The following is a 14,973-nucleotide window of genomic DNA, read 5'->3' as shown; positions in this document are numbered from 1 at the left end:
TTGCCATTTTCTGATACTCTAACACTCCTTGAAGGGCAATCCAGATTTTCACTCAGTTACCACGATCAGCTCATATTCATTGTCTATTATTTGCAGGTCAGCAAGCTGACTCTGTGGCATAACGTTTCCTTTGCTCTCCATGTTACTTCTAAGACATCTCTGCAGCCTCCTGAGATGCTTTACATACTGGAGCCTAATTCTATTTCTCTGCAGATAAATAGACCAGAATGAAATCAATTTTTCCCCATAAATAAAAAAAGATTCATATGAATATGATTTTTGATCAAGGTAAATGAAAGCAGATGGAGGAATGGGAAGTTTGCATGAGCAGTTAGTGGTCAATTCGGCAGAGATCAAAGTGTATTAGACCAAAAAAATACGAGCTAGAACAATACGTGGGCATTTTGCATCTTTGGAGGAGGAATGCCAATGAGAGACTTAGGTGTGGGAAGAGAAGATAACTGCCTTCCCCTCACCCCAAAAGGAAAATAAGCTCCTTATCAGGCAGGGGGAGTCTATGGTATATGGTCAGCCTTATTAGCATATCTTAATTGGGAATTAGACTGTCATCACAGAACCCATTGTGCGGTGAAAACTTGGGAGACAAAATAATTCATTTAAATTCCAAATGTACATCTTGTTCCCTACCTATTTCTTGAAGTGTTTCCCTTTTGCTTTTCCTCTTTTTCCCCCATTAATCATTTCGTTTTTCTTCCTTCCATCTATAGCCACACACCCGACTTTCCTGTTCACCGTCCTAAGCCCTTCTTCACCGCAATTATATCTGTGATATATTCCCGCAATTACCAGAAGTCGCCGCTTCATTTCTCTCCCTTCTCTGTTTTCTATTGCTTTTCTTTTATCTCTGCCCACCATTATTCATCCTCATTCGTCTTTCTCATGTCTTTCCCCACTCTCCCTCCCTCTTTTCCTCTCCACCTGTCTGTCTCTCATTCACACAAGCTCAAGCTTACATAAAAATTAACTTAATAATTTTAAAGTGTCTCTGGTGACCAATTCTATTCACAGAGCTTACGCCCGGGGATTGAGGACTGCATATGACTGGCTGCCCCCGCAGCCCGTTGCTCTAAGCTACAGATGTTTCCTTGCCCCTCTCACTTCTCACACTGGTGGGACAGCACAGCCGTTCCCTTCTTAGAACAGGGCTGAGAGGAAGCAACTGCTGAATGCACATCTGGCTGAGACCACATCACTCTTATGGAAGACATTGTGCACCCGCGGGATGAAGGATGCCAGCACGAGCATCACAGCTCATCTGTAAATGCGTCTGCATGGCTCTGCAGTTGGTTAGCTCATAGCAGCGAGTGCCTGGGGGGTAACTTTGCCCCTGATCATGGGGGAGAGTCATGAAAGCTATTGAACTTGGCTCACAGACTGCCCAGGAGTGAGTACCCCCAGTTACTCCTGGACCACAGTAGTCCTAGTAGATGGCGTGTTTGAAAGAGACTTTCAAATAGAGCACAGTAACCATACACCATGCAACTGGCTGTTTACCTCACAGACACTATCTGGTTGTGAGAAGAAGATAGTAAGATGGGGTGTATTTGTCAGGGAACAGAAAAAAGCTGTAGGTGGGGCTTTGGCTTGATCCTCGAGGGTGGTGGTCTGAATTCCAGAGCCACGCCGAGGTGCTTGTGTTCGCTGGGAACATGATGTTAATTATACACTGCCTTCAGGGTAGTGGCTGGCACTTTTGGAACAATCCTTCTACAAGTTTGCATAAGCATGAACGATCTGACCCGGGGGGGTCTCAGGGGAGCACTTTCTCCTGAGAATACCAAGTTCCAGCTAGCACCCTCCAGGAACCTCTGAACCCTGGCCCAAGGATGGCTGCCAGGGTCTCCGGCAGATCAGGGCCGAGTGACATGTTGTTCTGAATAGTCAAGAAGCAACTCAACTTAACTGGTCTTCAATGTACTTAAGATCCAAGATTAGCCGAGGAGTGTTTGAAATAAACAAACCAACCAACCAGGGAAGGTCGAAACCTGCCCTTCACTCGCCAGACTCAGACTGCTGTAAACACTACACTCAGGTATTGAGTTTTGGTGCTGTAGGTCAGAGAGCTCAGTATTTATGGCATGTCTTGCTTATTAAACCACATGGAGCAACTGGTGGTGTGCAGTACGGTGGGTCCCTTTCCTTATCAGTGGGGCATGTCTGTGAGAAAACATATTTCTCCCCCCAGTAATAGAGGCAGAGACCCAAATGCTGGCTCAGTGGCTCCCAGCAGTCCCTCCCGCTGGTTCAGATCTCATACTGAGGTTGTGTTCTTGGGGTCTGGCCTGATGTTGCCCTCTGTACAGAACCTGATGGTGAAAATTCCACATCCAGCCACCTGCTGCTCCCTTCTGAGCAAGAATGTGTGTAGGCACTAGGTACCTAATCAGTCAAAGAACGTGGGAAGGGTGTTCTCTGAGTCAGGCCAACGTCCTCCCCAAGAGCCAAGAAGAGCAATAGAAAATGATGCATGTATGATGCTGGTCTAGGGTGTAGGTCTCCAATCCAGAAAAACAGGTCCCAAGTATGTAAATTCAAATTTGGCTTTTCCTTCCTAAGACAACTGGCATTTTTCTGGAAAATGTTCCATTTTATTGGTGTGACTCCATTAGTGTTCACTGGATGCCTAATTTGTTGGTAATATTGGAAATCAGATATCCCCAAGTTTCAGGTGAGAAAGCTGAGGAACGAAATGTCATTACAAGACACAACAAAGGGACTCAGTCAGGGTGACGACTCTCCAGGACTGTGTTGTGTTCATTAGCTATTCCCGAGTCCTTTGTCTCAAAGTCAGCCAAGAGATTATACCATAATGTCAGTCTTGTCTGTCTCTATTGCTTGTAATACAAAGCTACCTTGGGATACAAGGCAAAGAAATACAAAACTCAGTTAAATTGGGGGAAAGATAGAGTGTTGCAGGAATCCAGTTTCCCCTGCACATGTGGTTGGTATTCTAATGACATCAACGTCCACTTGGCCTTTTATTTTGGCATACCAGAGTACCCATGACATTATCCCAAGGTCCTCATCCTCTCAAAAGAAAGAAAGAGATTCGGAAATGATGGTGTGCCCCACCCCACTAAGGAGGCGAGGGTTCACAGAATCGCACAGGAGACTCGACTTCCATTGCAGGATGACTGTGCACCCCAGATTGTCCAAGGCATTGCAACTTCAAAAGATTCTGTCCCAGTGTCGCCATATGTGGCCTCTTACTTCTTAGACCCGCCACCTGGCTGGACCCCAGAAGATGAACCCCAGCCTCAGCATTGATATTCATCTACCTATTCGGCAAATCTTACTGATTTACTATGCCCATGATGAGCAAAGCAGACACCACCCCTGTCCTAAAGGAACTTACAAAATGGCAAAGACAAGTCTGTAAAAAGTCATACCGATCGTAAGACATAATATAATTGTGATGGTGGAATCATGAACAGTGTGGTCTATGGGCCCAGTGGATTTCAGGAAGCAGGTAGGGGTCAGTTCATGGAAGTCAGCATTTGAGCTGGCTTTGAGAAGTGCGGGGTTAACCTGGCAGGTAAACGTGGAGGGAGAGCATTTCCGATGGAGAGAAAGGCATGGAAGTTGATGAAGCAGAGGCATGTCGGGGGGGTGGGGTGGGGGGGTCAAGATGCCCTGCACTTAAGCATGTGGCGGTTGGGAGGCAGGGGAAGAGTAAGAGACTGTCACTGGGAAGGCAGGTTGAACCCAGACTTTGAAGTGCCTGGGATGGCAGGCTGAGGAGATGGGACTTTATTCTTTATACACTAGAGAACCTTGAGTGTTTTGAGCAGAGTAACGGCAGGAGACAATCTGAATGTTAGGAAAATGACTGTCTACTCAAAGGAGAGTGTGGAAGGGAAATCAATTAGAGGCTGATTTCTGAAATGGCCACCAGGGGGCACACTGACACTGACAACTTTTCTGGTCCAGAAAAGAATCAGGCCCAGCGGGGGTGTAGACGCCAGGAACGGGAGCAGAACATGGATGGGAAGGGGTGGGGGGAGTAGGGTTCTGGGGGAAACTCAGAGCCAGAGGCATGGAATTCTTATCATTTTAGGAAACTTGAGATGAATTTGTAAAATGGGCAAGAAATTATGGAAAATCACATTTATTGAATTCCTAATATATACCAGGAATGGTTGCTAGCGCTTTTCTGTTGTTTCTAATCTATACATGGTATCTACACGATGACTATGCATTGTCTCATTTTATAGCTGACAAAACCATCTGAAAATTCATCCACTGAGGTATTTCTCGAGCAGCTGCTATACGCCAAGCACTCTTCAAAGCACTTGGGAGCCACTGAGCGAACAAGACAAACCCTGCTCTCAGGAGGCATATGTGACATGTGATGGGGGGGGCGTCAAAAAGCAAGCGAACAGATGAGTGAAGAATTTCAAATAGTGATCATTGCTGTCAAGACAACAGCCTGGTGGTACCATCGAGCATCACAGCGAAGGCCCTTCCTCTAAACTGGGTGATAAATGAAAGGCTCTCTGAGCATGTGAGTTGAAATCTGACTGATGAGAATGAACTATTCAACTGAAGACCTTCTAGAAAAAGAGGACTCAGGGCAGGGAGAACAGCAAGGGCTAAAGTCTCCATGGAAGGAATAACCTTGACATTCTCCTGGGACAGAAAGGCCTGAGCAGACTGGGTGCAGCGAGGAAGGATGGATTGGTGAGAGCTGAACTGGAGACATGGGTGGTGGCCCCATCCCAAAGGGCCCTGAAGGCTAGTACAAGGAATTTGGATTTTATTTCAACTTATAGGAAATTATCTCAACCTGGATCTAGGCCCAGACTTAACATTTGCAGAGCTTAGGACAAGAGTTTAAAGGGAAGCCCCAGGACCCCCACATTTATCTTCCATTCTGCTCCATCCTGCATTACAAGTGGTTTCACGCACATATGTGGACATCCTAGCCCACGTGTGCAAGCTCTGTCTCCCCTCCCCTCAAACAGCCATCCTTGCTCACTCCTCAAGCCAAGGGTCCAGCCCAAAGGATGCTTAAGTCTCTTTGGGCAGGAAATCCTAGGTCCCTAGGACCCAAGTGTGGTCCGGGAGGGGCTTGGGTTCCAGGCAAGAATGTCCCCTTGGCCCCTTGAACTCCCCCTAGAGCAGAGCCCTCTAGAGTTTCAGGGTCCAGGACAGGGGCCTGGTCGTCTGGATCTAAAGGGATATTACCCAGGTCTGTGTGAATTCAACTCCCTGCTTCTTTTTATTCCTGTCTAAGCAATCCTCTAATCTGAGTTACACTACAAAACCACTTCTATTTTTTGTCCTCATCAACTTTTATCTGAAAGTTCCAAGAGGATGGGGTTGTCGAGATGACTCTGTGGGACAACCAGCAGGTGCTGTGAACATCTCTCGTGAACGCTGGCAGGATTTGCTGGCATGTCTCCGTCCTGTCTTCACTGTGAGCCTTCAGAGAAGCTCTGTGTTTTCCTTTTCGTGCTCCCTGTGCCTTGTACGAATATTTGTGCCCAGCTCACAAATAACTGAAGGGGACACCCATGTGATATTAATAATGCTCATTTTGATGATGGTATAATGACTTCCCGAATCGCCAAGAGGACTCCTGGAACGTCTTTCCGCAGGCAGCCTGCTGCACCGTGCCTGGGTGGGCTCTCCTCCCGCTGGGGGACTATTTTTAACCTTGGGAGGGTAGATGACTGGTTATTTCCAAAGGGTGGTTGAGAACACGATGGCTGTGACCCTTTGGAATTGGGGGGAAAGAATGTACATAATGAGGAAAATCACGTCCCCTCTCCTGGCTTTGTCCTTTGCCACTGTCCTGCCTGATTCCAGTTTGCTCACATTGCCTTCTTTCAAGTCAAAAAAAAAAGTGGGGCGGGGAATGTTTGAATGTGTGGCATCCATAGTAATTGAAAAAGCACATGAGTGTTTTTATTTTTTATTATTACATCAGAAAGCCTGTTTAAGGGGCTGAGAGCCTTGGGAATCTGGCAATGTAACTAAAGCAGGTCAAGACTCAGTTATTCTGCAGTAAAACCACATTTTTACTTAATATCATATAAAACAAAACGCTAGTTTTTCAAAATGTAGGGAACTACCACTGAGCATTGGAATGATCTTATGAGACATTCATGTAATTTTTAATTAATTTGACTGTTTCCTAATTCACTAATAAAAAGGATTATAGGAAAACGACCATGTTGTATCTGCTGTCTTTTTTTTCTAAGTAAAAATTAAATACTTTTATAATAAAATTCAAAGAGTAAATTGGTGATTCTTATCCCCCCACCTCAAAAAAATCCATTCCTCTGAAATGACCTTGATCTAACCCTCTCTGTATGTGGGATTCAACTACGTCAAGAGTATATCTAATAGGGCATGAACAGGGCAGTGATGTTTTGACATAAGAAACCCTGGTGTCCCTGGCGGCTCATAGTGGGAAATTTGCCAGTTTTCAGCACCTGATTTCTCTCCGCAGGCAGCCTCCCCTTCTGCCGAAGTGGTGTGAGACCTGCAAATTAGAACACTAAGTCTTTCCCTGACATCTAGTGTCAACGTGTGAAATAACAGACCTGGAACCAGCCACTCATTAGGATAAGGACGTTCATCTCATTTGTTAAGCGGTTGACACGCTAACCCTCCTTAAGGTCTCGGCCGTGCAGGGTCCATCAGGAAGGAGCCGGCAACTTCAGCACCCCACAGGTAGCTCCAAGCCAGAAGGAGCAAAGAGGACCGGAAAATGGAAATGCATTGATTTTTTTGTTGTAAAATATGTCTTATTGACCCAGGACTGATACAGTATCCTTATTTATCTTCTGGCTGAAAAAAAGCAGAAATCACGGCTTCCTATGTTCATAAACTGTCCTCTTATTCTGGGTCCTTTTGTTCCGAGTCCTCTCCAACTCATTCTCTGCCTCCACATGAACTTTTTACTCTGAATTTCTCTGGTGTATGGAATTTATACCAACTGCACAATATAGGTCCACAGATGCCAATGCAAAAAAAGGTGGGTGGGCGTAGCTTCTGACTTCTGTTTCTTAACACTTGCTAGCTAGCACCAGGACCGAGCTCTGAAAAAGACTGCCAGTACCGCACTGTCAAAAATGCGGCAGGATCAGTGGCTCCTGTCCTGGGGTGACTCTAAGGAAATTAGAATCATCTGGGAAAATGGACACAGCCAGTTAAGGGAACATGGAAGAGGGGAACCTTCCTGAGACTCAGAACCATCAACATCAAGAGAAGGATGTGAGCTTTCGAGAAGCTAGGCCATGCCTTCCTGCAGGAAGCCCACTGGAATCACCCCAGCCCTGCTGACATTCTAGCGTGGTCCTGCGTCTCCCTGGATTACATGAAACCTCCTGAATACCTGTAACAGACTCCAACAATATTCCCTGCCGAGAAGGTCCCCTGCAGGTTTATCTTATATCCCTGGTGCTTCAGTGCAAGTCTACTTCTCCTTCATTTTAAGTCACAATTCTTTCATCCCTTCCCTTGTTTATCTGTTCAGTGAATGTTTATTCAATGTCGGCTACAGGAGCCAAGCAATGGGGCAAGCTCTGGGCAAACAACGGAGGAAAAAGCCATAGAATGAGCCCTGCAGGTACTCACAGTCAAGGGAAGGGTCCTTGGTGTTAATTAGATCATCTCTCAGTAGCTTTTATGATGTGGCCTTCATTCAGAGCCCCTCAAACCATCATTTCTCTGCTTTATAGCTCTGAGGTCTATAAGGCTCTGTTGGTTGCATTTTAAAATCTTCTTCTCACTCTCTCTTTCAAAATAATCATTATCAAGTCTGGCAGGAGGCTCCCCGCCCCTTCTGAGCTCTGGTCTATAGGTCGGTCAGGTGTGCCTGCCGTCCATAGGCAGACAAGATGGGGGGGTTTGGGGGGGTGGGGTGGAAAGAGGAGCCAACCCCTCCCTCGGTGGTTACAATGTCCCTGGGTGATAGGGATGTCTGGGTATATGCTTTCTGCAATCTTGACTCTGGAGGCCCCCATGAGTTTGTTCTCGGAGGTACCTGGTGGCTATTTCAGGCAAGCAGCAGTGGATGGACCACTCACTGTACCCCTGTGTGATGGGCTGTGAGAAGGCTCCCCTGCTGAAGTCTCATTTCTTCTGGTTATCAGCCTAAGCAGCATCGATAAAACAGCAAATGTCCTAACAGCTGCCTTATTAGCTCACACTTCAAGAAGCTACTCCGTTCTTTTAAAAAGGGGGGAGGAGAGGGGAGGGGAGGTGCAAGGACCATAAATAAGGAAAAGATAGGAAAACCAATAAACACTGAAGGTCAACAACTAACAAAAAAATAGCAAGAATATCTCTGAAGACTTTTTTTTCTTTATTACGTTTCAGAAGTGAACCTTCTAGCAGACGTAAGTATCTGATTCGGAGGAACACGGTGAAGTTGTCCAAAACATGGTGAAACCTGTGCTGACCTCCCTGAGGAAGAAGCACTTGAAACTCAGCAAAGGAAATTCTTCAGTTTCTTTGTTCTACAAAAAGCACAATCTGTTCTTTTTGTTTTAGTTTAATCCATGTTATGATCCAAAGGCTTTCCTTCAACAAAACAAATCACGCCAGTCATCATCAGAAAAGCTGATGAGACGACGATAGAGAAGACAATTTGGATATTAGCAAGTTGAATGAGCTGTCACTTTTTTAATTGTCCTGATGTATATCCCCATATGTTTAGGGCATATACGGCAAAGATAGAAACTCAGACCCACAGGGAGAGAGGAAATGTATAAACAACTGAAGTTCAAACAGTGTGGTTAGAAAAACAGCATCTGTCGCTCTTGTCCAAAGCGTCTCATAATTTACTGCCGAGTAACAGCAACTATTGATTTCTGCCCTTCAGCCTCCTGATCTGCCATTAATCACTGTTTACCTCCCAGGGACTGGGTGTCAGAAAACCACTGTTCATCAGGTCTTTTCACAACAACTCACAAAGAGCTGCAGAAAAAGCAGAGATTCCAATTTGCCCTATTGGTGCGTCTTGATGACTTCCTCAGCCAATCAGCATTCAGGGTCACCTCAGAGCCAGTTTTCTTCTCCTGGACCAGATAGTGCATTTTTAAAGAGAAGATCCCGGGAGAAGCTCTTTCCTTATTAACTACCTCCTCAAGTTTGTCAGCGTTATGAGACTCTCTGGGCTGACTCTAAAGAGATTTTTTTGAGACAGCTAAATTTTATATGATAAAAATTTATACAGCAAAAATCCCCAATTCCTTAGCTAAAATTGTTCTAAAGATGTCCCAGTTTGTTCAAAAGGCCAAAAATCCACTATTATCTATAAACGAAGGCCAGTTCTCATAAAACTTATTTAACCAAAAGATTTAGTAGAGTCGCGGTTCTGGAAAGAGCTTTGAGAATTCATCAGGTAAAACCTCAATCCCTCAGAAAGATAAATGTCTAAACCTAGAGGTGCAGATGGGTTTCTTCTTCAGTAAAAATTTCAAAGGACAGGTAGAGTCTGCCTGGAATTCTGAGCAGAGGACTTATGAGGGCTGGCCCAAACTCTGCAGAAGGGAGTGTTGTGATTAATTGGTAAGGTCTGCCAAGAGGACAGGAAAGGGCAAAAGATTGGCTCTGGTCTAAATTATTCAAGACAGAGCATTTTTTCTTCTCTTAGGTTTGCTCACACTCTTCCTCCGTCATGCATTGTAGTTCTATCCTTCCATCAACCAATGCCTTACAAAGACCTTTCCGAATCACGTCCCACCTTAGTCTTCTTGTCCAGAGACATCAAAAAACCTTTTCATCTTTCATCCTGGGACCTATTTTCCAACCCTTTAATCATCTTTGTTGCGTGTTCCTACAGTCTCTCCAATTTCTTCACATCCCTTTGAACAGTGGTGACCAAGGCTGAACACAGTCCTCTAATTCAGACTATAATCTGACTGATTCAGAATAGAGAGAAATTACTGTCCCTCATCTGCATATTTCCTTATCCATCCCAGTATCACATGGGCTTGCTCATAACATCATCTGGCTCACGTCCATGCCAGGTCCGGGCACCATTCTAGATCTCTCATTGGTGAGATTGATGTTCAGGGGCTGCACATCAAAGTAGTTTGCCCAAAAGAAGTCTCCGTGTTGAGGGTAAGAGAGTTTGGACAAAGGTAAAAATATCTTTAAAATAGAAAAAAAAAAAAAAAAGGACAAACATTTTAAAAACAAAAGCAGATGGTAAACATGTTCAAAAGGGAAAGTTTGTAAAAGACAACATTTTTGAAAAGCAAATTTAAGCAAATCAGATATTTTTAAACAAGTTTCACGGGTTACCAAATTAAAACTCCAAGTGTGCCCCAGATCCATGCCATGTCCTCCATGACCACCCCCCGCCCCCAGCTGCCTTGTTCCCCACGGGGCTACAAGATCCAAGTTGAACCAACATAATGAGAAAATATGATGCTAATTTGAGGAAGCTAAATTGGGCAATAAAATATTTTAAAAGTAAATTCTAAAACAAGTGACAACTGAATTAAAATAGATACAAGAAGGGTCAGTCCCAAGTGAATTGACCCAAGATGACAAATGTGCCCAGAAAAGCTTAGCTATCTGGAGTTTAAGCTCGGTGAATTTGCAGCCTCCTAGGATGTTTATATTCTGGGGTCCTTCAGAGACCTCCAGGACCACTCTAGAATGGAACCTTTCAAAATTACCCTAGAACATCTTTCGAGTTGAGTGGGAGAGCTTCCTAAATGTCCAGCTGGCTCCTTGTACATTGCTTGTCCAGATCCAAGCTTATCATCTTCCCCCTCAAATTAACTCTTCCTCCAGCTTTCCTGTTTCATTAGCAGCATGGTTAGTTTCCCAGCGTCTAGTATGTAACATCAGAATAATCTCTGTTGCCTTCTCCTTGAATTCTTGCTAAGTTGCGCGGCGTCTAAGTCATGTCTTTTGTGCTAATCTCTTCCACTCCTGCCCCATCCACTTTGTCCAGTTTCTTCAATTCTCCTTCTTTCCTCAGCCACTGCAGCAGCTTCCCACCTTCTCCCATCTTCCTTCTCTTCCCCAGGACCCACTCTATAATCTGCCAAAGTCATCCTCTCAGAGCACATTCCAATTATGGCATGCCACCCCCCCACCAAAAAAAAAAAAAACATTTATTGGCTTTGCATGATCCCACCAAATCAGTGTAAAATTCCTAACTCTGGGAGTCAGGACTTTCTGCAGCAGAGACCCCAATCTACCTTTCCAAAGAGGTCCCTTTCTCCAGCTAGCTTCTCCTCATCCATGCTTTTTTCAGTCCAGTTTCTGAGATAGCTTCCTTCTTCCTCCTTATGCACAACTTCCAAAATTCTACCCACCCTTCAGGTTCATCTTAAAAGCTCCTGAGACACATGAGGTCATGGAGCACAGCTAGATGAGGGCCAGGCAGATTGCTCTAAGGCAGGGGCCATTCTAACCCAGCTCTAAGGGGTGGATTACTTAGGAAATCCATGGATGGCTCTGGGGGAATTCGTGAGTGTCCTAATCTTTAAGGAAAAAAAATGTGTGTGTGTACATTTTTGCAGAGATGGCTTTTATCAAATTTGATGACCCTAAAAAGATTTTTAAACACCCACCTATGGGCATCTTTCCCTACTTCCTTCTCAGCATCAATCAGCATTAACTACGCAGCACCTGCTTTGGAACTACCAGTCTCATTCTCCCTAGACGGTAAATATCGTGGGGTCAGGGTCTGTGATATCCGCCAGCACCTTCCCTGGCACCTCTCACACCATCATACTGAACGTCGGCTCACTGCCAGGCAGAGTGCTAAATGTAAAGAAATGAAAGATGGGTTCCCTGACCTTGCGGTGCTCACAGCCTTGGGAGGAAGCGGTGCAATTAAACCCACAATTAAAACAGTTTGTGAAAAAAACGTTGCAACGGCATTTGCACAAGGCAGTTCTGTAAACACTGATGAAGGGCACCCAGGAGGGCCTGGGGTAGTCTGGCCCCCCTTGCAGAGATGAGGAGTGTGCTGACTCTTGAGGAATCAGAAGAGGGGGGCCAGATACCAGACAAAGGAAGGATATTTGGGAAAATGGAATAGTGGGCGGAAACACTCCCAAAAGCATAGAGTCAGCAGGACATTTTAGCTCCAGGACAGAAGGGTAGGGGGAGATGGACGAGTTTAGGATTCTGAGTTTTATCATGAACAACACGAAGATGCCACTGACGGATTGAAAGCAGAGGAAGGACATGATCGCATTTGCATTTTAAGCAATCATCTTTGCAAAAGAGTGGAAAATGAGTGATAGCAGTGAATTCTTAGGAGGCTATTCAGCTACTTTAAATAAATGCCATTAAAGGTCTAAACTAATATCATAGCAAAGGGGATAGAAAGAAAGGGAAAGAGTCCAGCAATATTTAGAAGCTAAAATCAACAAGATACAGTTACTAATTAGACGTGATGAATGAGGGAAAAGGCGGAATGGTGAATGACACTTGGGTTTCTGGTCTGTGCATCCGAGTGACAGGTGGTTATTTCTGGAGACTAGGCGAGGGGGAGGAACGTAATGTGTTCTGTAGAATTCAGGGCTCTTGTGGGACTGGATCCAGAAAATGGGTCTGAGTCAAATGCAGATTTTGGAATCCTTACAAGATAAGTGTTGATTAACTATATGAATTTAACTGAGTCACCCATGCAGAGTACAGAGATAAAATGAAGAGGGAATCAAGGAAAAAAAAAAAAAAAAAGCGTATTCACTGGGCTAGGGAATCTAAAGAGACTGTTGATCCTTAGGAGAGCCTTCGCTTTGGAGTGGGGAGGGCAGAAGCAGATTGCCTGAAGGGGAGGCTGGACAATAGTGAGTGAGAAGTAAGGCTGTGAAACCACTGCCCTTAGACCTGGTGAGAGGGCCTTCCCGAGGCCTGTGCTTTACAGCTCTGCTCTGACCCTCCTCCAGCCACACCCCTACGTGGACAAGAAGTCCTTAGGCTTGGAGCCAAAGGAGCATGCCCAGTGGAGCCCACACTCTCCTTCCAGATTATATTCTGATTATCCAGGACCCCACATTCCCTGCCCAAACATCCCCAACCTCATTTCTAGGCCTCCTTCCCCTGAGCCTCCTCTCAGGTCCAGTCCACTCAGACCTGTCACGGGTGGTCCGGGATGGCTGAGGGGCAGCCATTTGCAGGAGGGGGAAGCGGTGAGGGCTGGTCTTGGATGTGTGGGCACGGGTCTCCACCTGCAGGCACTCAAGGTCCCTCGTGATGACGGATGGGGCCAGAAGTGCACAGTAAGGAAGGCAGGCTGTGAGTCAGGCGCCCAGCACCAAGCCTCCCCTGCAAAACCATGGCGCAATCTCCTCTTAGTTTTCACAGGCCTTCTTTGAAAGCCTTTCTGAAATTTTTTTCTGTGTCTGAAACTGTGAAGTTTTGCACAGGGATTGTAATAGTTGAGTCCAAAGCAGAGTGGTGTAGCTCAGGTTTATCACCTTGAATAAGGGGGCCCATTCTTAAGTGGGCGTGGAGGGCTCTGTCGTTTATTTTCCCTAAACTTGTAAGTTGGACCCATTTCACCTACAAGTGTTTACTTAACCACTTCAATTCAGTTGGACTCTCCCTAAGACATTAAGTTCAACATTAAGCTGCTCCTTTTAAAAGATCTCTGACAACTTCCTGTCTTTTCACAGGATAGCCAACATCACCCTGCAAGTTAACCCCCATGTCTCACTATTTTGCTACTTAAAAAGCTACGTGTCAGCTGTAAACATAAAGATTTCCACTGTTTAAGCTTCTTTTAAATCACTTCTGAAAATGCTTAATAAGCTAGACCCCCACCAATGATGGTTAATTTTATATGTCAACCTGACTGGGCCACAGTGCCCACATTATTCTGGATGCTTCTGCGAAGGTGTTTTGGATAAGATCAACATTTGAATCAGTGGAATTTAAGGAAAGCAGGTCACCTGCCATAATGTGGGTGGGCCTTATCCAATCAGTTAAAGGTCTCAATAGAACAAAAGACTGACGTCCCCTAAACAAGGGAAAATTCTGCCAGCATACAAGTCTTTGGACTTGAACTACAGTATTGGTTTCTCCCCTGACTCTCCAATCGGCCAGCCCTCCCTGCACATTTTGGACTTGCCTGCATTCATAATCACATGAGCCAATTCATCAAAATATATTTCTCCCTCTCGATAGATAGATAGATAGATAGATAGATAGATAGATAGATAGATAGATAGATAGATAGAGATACAGAGATCTATATATCCATCCTATTGGTTCTGTGCCTCCCCATTCACCATCCGGGGCTTTGAGGTGGAAGATTCCATCTTAGCAGGAGAGGGCACCTTGAGTAGGGCTGGGAGTTCGTTGGAGATTCTGACTAAAGACCCATAGGCAGAGAGGAAGAAGGGGATGCTTTGGAAGTCTAATCCATGACTGGGCATATGATGTGGGGGAGGAGTCGCCTCCTACACTAGTCTCCCAGAAGCAATCTAAGGAATCATATGGGTCCCTGAGAGGCTATCAATAGTCAATGCAATGTGACTAATTTAATTTAAGAATATGCTGAGGTTTTATTTTCAGGCTCCGTTGTGTCTTCTTTTGTGCATTGCTCTGTGCAGTTATTTCATCCAAGACCACAGGGGACTGAAAGATTACCCAGTTCACATTAAAACCATTCTTACCGTATTGGTGTTGACAGGATGCTGGGGTTCACAGCGCCTACCCTGCTTTCCACCCTTGATTCCAGCCTTTACTGAGCCCAGAAAGCATTAAAGCTTTCCTTCTCTCCTAGAGCCCATACCCCCCAGTTCATGCAACGAATGGGCTCCTGCCAATGTATGTGATGTGTGCCTTTGTGAATTGCTTTATATGTTGAAGACACATTAGAGGAGTTGATTATTTCAAAGAAAATTTACAAGTATTTCATTTCTTAATGTCACAAGCCATTCTGATTCAAGATCATAGCCTCTCTCTAATGGATCAGCTTATGAAGTTCCATTTTTTGCTGAAGAGGTTTAATTAAAG

This window comes from Camelus bactrianus, chromosome 34 (assembly GCF_048773025.1).
Source record: "Camelus bactrianus isolate YW-2024 breed Bactrian camel chromosome 34, ASM4877302v1, whole genome shotgun sequence".
Lineage (NCBI taxonomy): Eukaryota > Metazoa > Chordata > Mammalia > Artiodactyla > Camelidae > Camelus > Camelus bactrianus.
The sequence above is the reverse complement of the archived record's forward strand: the minus strand, read 5'-3'. Positions refer to the sequence as shown.